The sequence below is a fragment of the Corvus hawaiiensis genome, chromosome 26, assembly GCF_020740725.1.
Source record: "Corvus hawaiiensis isolate bCorHaw1 chromosome 26, bCorHaw1.pri.cur, whole genome shotgun sequence".
Classification (NCBI taxonomy): domain Eukaryota; kingdom Metazoa; phylum Chordata; class Aves; order Passeriformes; family Corvidae; genus Corvus; species Corvus hawaiiensis.
Window position 1 is genome coordinate 32,078,527 of NC_063238.1, and position 10,835 is coordinate 32,089,361.

At 44.9% G+C, this 10,835-nt stretch overlaps 1 protein-coding gene across 10 annotated transcripts in view; it reads left to right on the forward strand.

Annotated features, from left to right (window-relative positions):
* The first annotated feature begins 8,395 nt into the window (after positions 1–8,395).
* The window catches only part of COL14A1 (collagen type XIV alpha 1 chain), a 115,340-nt gene continuing 112,900 nt past the window's right edge, over positions 8,396–10,835 (forward strand). For 7 of the 10 annotated variants that reach the window (XM_048286240.1, XM_048286244.1, XM_048286243.1 and 4 more), the window contains exon 1: positions 8,625–8,775. The gene's annotated coding sequence lies outside the window, so the exon portion shown is untranslated. Of the gene's footprint in view, positions 8,418–8,623; positions 8,776–9,207; positions 9,323–10,835 lie in introns of those variants that run through there. The other 3 variants (XM_048286242.1, XM_048286249.1, XM_048286241.1) reach the window with 3 other exon arrangements.

Here is a 10,835-nt window from a genome sequence, read left to right on the forward strand (position 1 = left end):
GTTTCTCCCTATTGGCTCCTGTACCCCAACCCCGCCCAGGGACCGCCCCTGGGCCCTGACAAAACCACCTCGCCCCCAGCCCACAAGGTCTCTCTCTCTGCCTCCGAGGGTGCCGGGACAAGGTGTGAATAAAGCCATTTTACCACCCTCATGGAAGACCCTTCTCTACCTCCTTTATTACCATTGCATTGCATTGCTGCTAGCTGCTGGAGCCAGACTGAGGGGCTGTCCGAAATGGACTCCGGGATGCGACCAGTCGCACTGCCCTAGGAAACCCACGCTGTGCTCACAGGGAGCTGCAGCCTGCTCGGCAGAGTCCAGCGGTTACAGCACAATGCAGCCCAGAGCTAATTCTGCAACAGATGCAGAACCAAAACGGACTCCTTCTCTTTCTCATAGCAATTCTTAGCAAACCAAAATGACTCTCTCAGTCTCAGGGAGAGCTCAAAGACCACAGGCACAGGCACTGTTGCAGTGCAAGTACCACTCTCTGGCCTCAGCTGTCACCCTGAGCAGCACTGCAGTCCATCCCACAGCAGCAGCTTTTCCTCCTCCTCGGAGCCTCAAGGGGTTGGCTTTGGCTGAGTGGAACCTTTCTGAGTGGAACCTTTCTGCACAGTAATCCAGGTCTTTACAGTTGATAATTTCTTGACTCTTATAATGTAGATAAAATAATTGTGTTTTAACAGACACAGTACTTGAATTTGTATCTGCAGAAGCACAAAAGATAGAGGTTTGTGAATACACGGAAGAGATGTTTATCCAAGACTGCCCCCCTCTGTTATTGCTTCACAGCTAAAAAAAATGCTTCAAACTGCTGTAAATTCTTCTCATACCTGATAAAGTGAGATTTGCAGTATACTGATTTTTAGTATTGGTATTTATTGCAAAAATAAAATCCAAATAAAATAAAACATAAATAAAAAGTTAAATACTCCTGAAATATAAACATGGAATGCATACCGAATTTCTTCAGTGAGTATTTGAGTAGGGGTAATTTTATTGAGCTGTTTGCAGCAAATAAAAGTATTAATATTTCTCTTGGGTTTTCTCTACTTGCATTTTGTATAAAATTACTCTAAAATACAGGCTACAATTTTTTACAAAAAGTTTTTACAATTTTTTTTTGCCTTTTCTTTGGCAAAGACAGATCTCAGGATCATTTCTCTTTCATAAAGTTTCTGCTAAGGTCCATTCAGTATTTTATTCAGGGAAAGCTAACTTTATATATTTAACATATGCTTAAATAAATATTGGAAAACTAAGTCTATTCCTGAAAATTCCAACTGTAATGCTTAAAAATGAATAGGGGAACAAAGTACTCATATCTGAATCTCATCGTCCACTTCAAATCCCTTAAAACAAAAGCAGCAAAGAGAAGGCTGTTAAAAACTGAACAAATGAAACAGTTTAGTAAATAAAAACGCTGAGAAATATAAAGTACTATCTTAAAGGAGAGTTTGGTTTGCGTGTTTATTCAGTGGCATAAAAAATGCTTTGTGATATTATTCTATGAGACAACTATAATTATTTTTTAGAGTCTAATGAACAGATGCATTCCTAACAATTGCAGATTAGAAAAACTGAAAATTCAGTTTTTCAGTAATCTACAAGATGGTAAACCAGATCATTAGACAACGTTGAATAAATCTTGTTCCTCATGTCAAACATGTACTAGAAAGTGCTTAGAGTAGAGTGAGGCAGACCAGAGGTGCATAATTACAGTGTTCAAGGGTGTTCAGGGTAGGAACTCAGAGCAGAAGCTCAGTAGGAGAAAGACAAGAAGCTCTGCTTCTTTTAGGTAATAGTTTAAAATATGTGTTATTTGGAAAGGAATTCTTTCTTGTTCCATATATCCCTTGCATTCATTACTTACGGTATTTATTACAGAGACCACCACGGTATTGCTTCCAGCTCTTACTGGTTTAAACATTCATTTCCGCCAAGATTTCATTCCAAAGAAAATTACTTCTTGTACAGACAGCCAGAATCTGTAACTCTTATGCTTATTCAACAAAATATGGGGGAATCCTTCCCTCACTGTGTTAAGTTGTACCATTGGTGGGCTGCAACTTAATCTGCACCACAGCATAATACAGTGAAACCTTTTGCCAGGCTGATGTTGTATTTGTACCTACCCATTTCCAGCTGCTGATAGATCCAACTTCACAAAGTCTGTTTTTTCCTCTTTACTGTGGGCACCCTGTCTCCATGCTGACAGTGTCCCAGGACCCACCCACCAGATGCAGTGCTATCTCAGGAGGGTTGATGAAGTCTTAGCATGTAGCCTGGGAGCAAATGGGAGCAGTGATCACATTATGACTGCATCTTAACTTTAGTAATGTTTTCTTCAATAACTTCCTCATAGACACACTGCTGAGGCACAGACTAAATAAGTGGACAGCGAGATGAACTGAAAATTGGCTGAATTTCTGGGCTCAAGGGGTTCCGATCAGGAGCATGAAGTGCAACTGGAACTCAGTCACTAGAGGTGTACCTCAGGGGTTGATACCAGAGCCAGTACTGCTTTGACTCTTCATTAATGGACTGGTCTATGGTGGAAAGTGCACCTTGAACAAGTTTGCAGCTAGCAAAAAAGCTGGGAGGAGTGACTAAATCATAAGAAGGTTCTGCTACTCTTTGTAGCGCCCTCACCAGGCTGGAGAAATGCAAAATAGGAATGTTATGAAGCTCAGCAAAAGGATGTGCAAGCTCCTGCCCTTTGGGAGGAATAACCTCAGACACCAGTACACACTGGTGGCTGACTGACTTTGCAGAAAAGGCCCTAGAGTGGAGGACACTAAGCTGCTGCTGAGCCAGCAGTGTGCCCTTGCAGCACAGAAGGTAAACAGCCTCACAGCCTGCATGGGGAAAAGCACTGCCAGCATGTCAAGGGAGGCGATCTTTCCTCTCTGCTAAATCCCTGCATCTGGATGCTGGGTCACATACTGGAGTGAGTCCAGAGAGGACCATAAAGATGATTAAGGGCTTGGAGCATCTTTCATAAAGAGAAGGCTCAGGGAGATCTTACCCATTTGGATAAATAAATACCTGATGGGAACGAATGAAGAGGGAGCCAGACATTTTTCAATGTACCAAGCAACAATGTGAAAGGCAATGGAACAAACTGAAACACATTAAATTCCCTCTGAACATAAGAAAACATTTGTGTTATGGTAAGTTTTTTTCTCTTCATTGTGAAGGTGGTCAAACATTGGAGTAGGTCACCTGGGGGCTGTGGAGTCTCCATTCCTGGAGATACTCATAACTCCACTTGACATGGCCCTGGGAACCCACTCTAGCTGACCCTCCTTGAACAGGGTGGGGTTGGACTAGATGTTCTCCAGAGATGCCTTCCAAAGACTCTGTGATCCTGTATAATGCTGCTGGGTCCAGAACATTGCCCAGCAACAGATGAGGAAACACCTCCTTCTTGTTCCAGCCTAGGGGAGAAAGAGCACACACAAGCCCTCGTTGTCCAGTGAGGTAAGATGGGCTCCTGCCCTGTGAGCATGTCAGAGAGGATAACACCACTTCTCTGGTGCTCTGTCCTTTCACTGCAGCCATGAGGAGGCTGCAGGTGCAGGAATTTGCACCTTCAGCATCTCAGCAAGCTGAACTCAGCCTCCTTGCTGCTCACGGACTTTAATAAGTGGCTGAAGTCCCTCCCTAAATGGATCTGGACAAGCTGCACATGTCAGAGGCTCAGAAGGATGAAAGTAGCTCCTGACCATGTTGCCAGGCTCATACAGCTATATTTATTCCTCAGCACTGGCCAGAAAAAGGCTCAGAAACTAGCTGAGATTTGAAATGTAAACCCAGGGTAGATAACCTCACCTCACAAATCTAAAGAGATCTAATTTGACTGCAGAATGAAAAGCCAACTTTATGAAACACTAACCTTGTCATTCTTGCCATTACCTTCTTCATACTGAGAAGAGAACAGAAAAATACATGACTAAATAATACTTGGGGTTTTTTTTCCATTTCTCTATGGTCCTTTTGCCCAGTTTTGCTCTCTTTCCTGGATGTTTGGAGTAGCAGGACCAACTCTAAACATGAACAGTTACACTTCAATGGCCATGGCATCAATCTGGTTTCTTCTGCATCCCTTTCATTTACCTCATTATGTGTAATAAGCTTCAGATGAATAGACCTAGCAGCTCACTAAAGTGCAGAGAGCACTGAAATCCAAAAAGTATCAAGGAAATGAAAATGATTTATCAGACATGTCAACAAATAATGAAGCAATGCTGGACTATTTTGACAGTTCCTGCCTAAAAACAGAGATGTAAAAAGCCACATTTGTGGGGTTGATATCAGAGAAAGAGTTGTAGCACAAAGAAAGCCACTCGAAAAAAAAAACTTCACAAAAAACACCTACCCTTTTCAGAAGTCATTTCACTGTATATTCACATCACAAAATAATTGCCTTAACTAATGAAGAGAAAAATTAAAAAGTAAGAATGCATGGCTAATAAGTTAAAGAAGGTACATCACAAAATATTTTTTCTCTATTTTTAATTTGGGCAGAATATGGTCTTAAGTCCTCTGCTCTCTCAGTGCATGATTTACTTCACAGATCACCTAATTACTGCAAGTGTTGACAGACTGATCTTGGCAAACCACTTTTCAAAGAGTATATAATGTTCCATTATATTTAACAAAATATAAAGCAAAAGTCAGTTATGCTTCACTTCAAGTATTATCTCTGTCTCTGTGTTATGGAGTTCTTTTAATAGCAAAAAAAAGAATAATCTATGAATTGTTGTTAGGCCTAGGGAGTTATTTGAGTCATTCAAATAGATGTGCCATAGTCCAAATCTTTGAATGTGACTGGAGCTTTTCGATGCTGGAGGAGAAAGGGCACTTAAAATTGTTAATTTCTTTGTAAGATATTTTAGTTTAGGAGTTAAAAATGCTAGTCAGCTTTAAAAACATCATTTTAATAAAAGAATACAAGACCTAATTAATTTTGGATTATTTGCCATTTGAAAATATACCCCAAACTTGATATTCTCATTTCCAAAATCTAGTGAAAAATGGCATTTATGGCATTCATTAGTATATGACAAAAGCCAGAGAAATATTCTAAGTATATCCTAAAAAGCAGAAAATATGAAAAAAAAAAAGATAAGGATTGAAAATTACAGTGCAATTCTGCCCCACAGCCACCAAAAACATCCATTATTTTGTTTTCTGTTCAGTTTGCACAAGTACTGCTGCTGGTGATCCATGGCTTGGTTTAATCATACCATTAGATGTTCAGCCAGCTCACTTTGAGGTCGTGAGGCTGCACTAATTCTGTTGCTGCTGTGATGGAGTAATGGAATTGTTTCCAGCTGTATTTCCAATATCATTGCCATGTAATCCTATTTATAGAAATGTTGCAGAACCTACAATGGCCAAGCAAAAGATGATCCATATCTTGCTGATGTGAATACTTTTAAAATGTGGTGACTGTAAATTGTTGTAGTGCTTTTGAAATCACTGAGGCTTGGCCAATTCAAAATAGTGGAAAGTAAATTTATGGGGTCAATTCACAATCAGTAAATTAATTCTTAAAACTCAAAGGCTTTTTGTTTGTTTGTTTTTAATGGAAGACAAGAAGGAAACATTGGTAAATCATTTGTAAATTAAGCATACTGTGATCTTACTCTATTTCCAGATGTGCACATTATACAAACTCTTTCAAGGAATCTTATAATTTTTACCTTGAAATTGTGAACAACAATAGTTCTTCCTTGGAATAATGGAAGGAGATCTATGGTGCCTTCCAGAGAAAGCTGAGTAAACTCAATGGTAATAAGTATCATTAGCACTAAAAGTGGTCAGATAATGTTAAAATAGCATTGTAAATAAGGAAAATAAAAGGATACTAAAATCAGCTGAGTTACACTTGAAAGCACACACTTTGCATAATCTTAAAATATTAATTTAAATTCTGATGCAAACAGGTGAATAAAAACTAAAGTATCAAGACATTTGAAGGCTACAAAGAGTTACAGAATCTATTTACCCATCAGTGAAATCCTCAAGACCTTTCTCTATTAAGTCACAATACTCCAACTAGCTGCAGCCACAGGATGGTGCTCATGGACTTTAGATACCACATTTTAAATCTGGGAGGAGGGTAAAAAAAAAAAATAGCGAAAGAGGGGGAGCCAGACTCTCCCCTTGGCAGGCTGTTCCTTTCCTACCCTGAAATACATGAGCCAGGAAGCAATCGTGAATTGGGTTGATTTACCTCTCTACATTTACCAAGTCTTCAGGGGCACTGCAAATAGACTGATGCATCAAGGGAAGCCAGTAAATGTAATCTTTTAGGACTTCATCAAAGCTTTGATACTGTCTCTCACAGAATCCTTCTGGATTGTCCAGCACACAGCTGGAAAACTGAGTTACGTGAGCAACTGGGTCACAGGTCAGGCAAAAAGAATTATAGGGTGACATCAGACTGGTGACCTGTCACTCATGGTGTTCCATGGGGCTCCATCCTTGGCCCAGTTCTCTTCAACATCATCATTAATGACCTGGATGCAGCACTTGAGGGAATATTCAGTAAGTTTGCTGAAGACACTGAATCGTGAGGAGCTGTCGGCTCCCTTGAGGGCAGAGAGGCCCTGCAGAGAGACAAAACAGAGGACTGGGAAGTCACCAACTGTGTAAAGTCTAACAAGGGCAAGTGCCGGATTCTGCACCTGGGATGGGACAGCCCTGGCTGTATGTATAGCCTGGGGTATGAGGGGCTGGAGCAGAGCTGTTGAAAGGGACCTGGGGGTCCTGGTACAGTGAAAAGATGAACATGAGTCAGCAGTGTCCTGGCAGCCAGGAGGGCCAACCCTGACCTGGGAGGCATCAGGCACAGCATCGCCAGCTGGGCAAGAGAGGGGATTGTCCCTCTCTGCTCTGCACTGGGATGGCCTCACCTCGAGTTCTGGGTACAGTTTTGGGTGATACAATATAAAAAAGATATTAAGCTATTAGAGAGTGTCATAAAGGAGGGCCATGAGGATGGTGAAGGGTCTGGAGGGGAAGTCGTAAGAGGAGCAGTTGAGGTCACTTGGTTTTTTCTGTCTGGAGAAAAAGAGACTGAGGGGATACCTCACTGCAGTTATAACTTCCTTGTGAAGCTAAGTAGTGGATCAAGTAATGATGTTTTCACTCTTGTGACCAGACAGGACCCAAGGGAATGGCCTGGAGCTGAGTCACGAGAGGTTTAGGTTGGATATCAGGAAAAGGTTTTTTACCCAGAGGGTGTTTGAAAACTGGAAGAGGCTCCCCAAGGAAGTCATCACAGCACCAAGCCTGAAAGAGTTCAAGAAGCATTTGGACAACACTCTCGGGCACTCGGTGTGATTCTTGAGGAGTCCTGCACAGGGCCAGGAGATGGACTTGATGATCCTGATGGGCCCCTTCCAACTCAGCATATTCTATGATTCTATGATCTGTTTCCTGTTCTTCTGGGTATTACTGTTTAGCTAAATACATAAATTAGGGACTGAAAGAGGTACAAACTGTGTCATATTTAACATCAATGAGCTGAACATCTTTTTGCTTCAGAGGAATTGTTATCTTGAAAGCTATTCTTCCTGACTGGTATGCGTGTTGGCCATTGCACACAGCTGGCAGTGTAATAGAAAAACTGCCGATGACAGGATCTAAGAATCTGGTAGATGCTTTTTGTACCTAAGAATGTTTTTGAACCTTTGCTATAGAAAACGACTAGACTTAAAGAGTTTCTTTAAAGCTCAAACACTTCTGCAGTTTAACTGGAAAGATATCCATGAACTATGAATTTGGACAAGAATCCGCAGGACTGGGGATCCTACTCAGCAACAGAAGGTCCTACTTTACACTTAGTCATCTCCTTGTGACTCACTGCCTTCTCCTTCCCTAGAAGGGGCTCCTACTTACATTAAGAAAGTATGCACATCTCTGTATCACCTACGCCTGTTTCTTAACTTCAGTCCTTCAGTGATTTCGTTTGTAATTTTACACAGATGACCAGGCATGTTGTAATGAATATTTTCATTCACCTCTTAAATTCTCAGGACTTACAAACTTTGTGAATAGTAGCCTTAATTGCAAATTCAGTAGGATATACCACAGGGCAACTCATATTTCTATGGAAATATAGAATATAGATTCTGCCATTCCATGTACCATTGCAGTGTCTATCCGTATGGCAAAAAATGTACATATGTACTACAACACTTTTAATCAAGGTTTATACTAAGCCAGACAAGTATTGGAACACTTATAAATATTTCCCCAATGAGTCACTAATCCACACATCTCAATAGCTGGCGTGGGGAATACTTGCATTCCAAGCCGTACTGAGGAGTAGACAACTTCTAAATCATTTATAAACGAAGTGAATGAGAAACTTGGGAGAGAGGAAAATCAGTTAACAGGTAGCAAACCCAGAGGACCGAGGACACTGGCAAGACCAGCACCTGCCCATGGAATGCTGCCCGCGCCCCCCGGCCCTGCCTCCCGCGTACCTGGCCGCGCCCCCGCCGCGGGGGTCGGGCTCGGGGGCGGAGGGTGGGATCTCAGGCATCGTTTATGCATCTTCCCTCCCCCCCCCCCCCCCTTCCACCTTCTATTCTATAATTGCCCGCCTCCTTTCGCTACCCTTTCGCCTTATCAGATGCGGAGCAGCCAGTGGGGAGGGAAGCGGCTCTCCCGCAGCCGGCTTAGCACCCGCAGCCCCGCGTGAAAACGAGCGGCCGCTCCCCGCCGGCCGCTCCCCGGCTGATGTCCGCACAGGTCGGTGTGCGCTCCGTTTCGTCTCCCTGGAGGGCTGGGGCGGGGCGGGCAGGGGTCGGGGCAGCAGCGGAGCGCTTCCCACCCACCTGCCCGGTCACCTCCGCGGCGGCAGGAGCGGGGCCCCAGAGGGAGAATGGGGCGATGGAGGAGGAGGTGGAGGAGTGGAAGGTGGCGATCTCGGGCTAGGACGGGGAAACCCTTTTAGAAACTCTTGCAAAGGCCTTACTTTTAAAACTGATAGTAATTAAAACCCAATCGGTCTCACTGTTGGTGGGGCGGAGGCTCTGGCTGCTGCCCGCGTTCCGCCGCGGATGCCTCCTCCCTCCCTCCCTCGCTCGGTGCCGCGCTGTGTCAGGGCAGTCGCTCCGCCCCGGCTCCGCACGGTGCCTTCTTCGTGGGGCTGCCCGGGCCGGCGAGCGCGTCCCCGCTCCGTGCCGGCAGCCCCCGGCTCTTACGGGGCCCGTTCCCCGCCTCAGCTCCGCGGAGACAGCGAGCTCCCCGCTGTCCCTCCCTTGACCTGGGGCAGGGGGCACTCGGTTTCACACGGGTGGGTGCTGGTGGTGGGGGGCCCCCGAAGAGGAGTCGGGGGTCAGGAGCAGAGCCTGTGAGCCGCGGCCGCCCGGGCCAGGCTGGGGCCGCGCTGCGGGGCTGTGGAGAGGCGAGCGGGAGAGCGCGGCCCCGATCTCCTCCGCCTCCTTCCCGTCTCCGGGGCCGGGGCAGGTCGCACTCCGGCTTTGCCCAGCGGGACGTCGACCCAAGGAACGCGAGCGTGTTCCCGGGCAGCGGGGCCACGCCGCTCCGCAGCGAGACACCGAGATAGGGGAAAAACCCCGACTGACCTGCCCGTCCCCAGGCGGAGAGCCAGGGCTGCGCGGAGGCGGCTCAGCCTCCTCCCCTGGGCTGGACGCGCGGAGCCGGGGCAGTGCGGAGGGTGCGTGCCGCATTTGTCCCCCTGGGAGCTCTCGAGGGCGCGTCCTTCCCTCGGAAGAGGGTGCCCTGTTTCCAGGCCTGTGCCAGAAGTACTGGAGCCCAGCTGGGAGAGATGCTGTGGGGAGCCGGGCTCACCCCATGGCAGGCTTCTTGACTTGCGAGGGCTTGGTGTCTGCTCCCAGCGCTAGTCTGGCAGATAACTCATTTACCACATACTTACTAAAAGGTTAAATATATAAAAACCAGAAGGAATAGGATATTTGTTTTTAGTCCCAGACGATGTCAGCCACAAGGTGGCTGCAGAGGGGGGGTTTCCTTTCCTGGTTAAGTGAACCCTGACGTGCAGATCATTGCAGAGGTGAACTTGCGTGTAGTTGATCCAGCACCAGTTGTGTCTATTCCAATAAATCTTATTTTTCTGGCTTTTCTCTAAAAGCAGCAGTAGAGAATGTTTCTATCACAGGATTACCGGTCCATTAGTATTTATAGCTCTTTCTTTGGAGGAGGGTTTATATCAAACGTAGCAGATGGGGAATTGAGCCACCACTGTGAGTGAATATTTTAATGTCTGGGTTATTATGGATGGAAATCCACGCATTATCAGTGGTAACTGCCTGGAAGAATGAGTTGTTTGCTGTCGTTTGAAGAGTCTGTGTTTACTTGATCCAGGTTGTATTCCTGAGTGAGGGGAGAAGCATCAGTACCTAACATGAGATAAATGTTGAGGTGGATTTCAGCCTGTTTTGAGATACTCTTGGTTCCTCCTATTGCCTGTCACTAGGCAGCTGGTGATTGTGGTCCTTGGGTGTCCTTTGGTTCATGTAGTAGGAAACCTGGGAACTTTCCACTGGTTTCTGAATTCTGTCTGGAGGATGGGTCTAAGAACTCTGCGTAGCAATATATAAGTTCCTGGTGCACATATTTGTTTTGGGATCTAGGTATTTGCCTCTATCTTGAGTGATTTATACTGTAAGAGATGGATTCCAAATGTATGTTTAAGTAATGTGAAATTTGTTGATAATTTGGTTGAAACTTTGATAACCTCCTGTGGAGATGGAATTTACAATGTGTAATCCCCACATATCTTTCTAGGAGTTGTATCAAGCATCCATGACTGGGATTTGTGACAG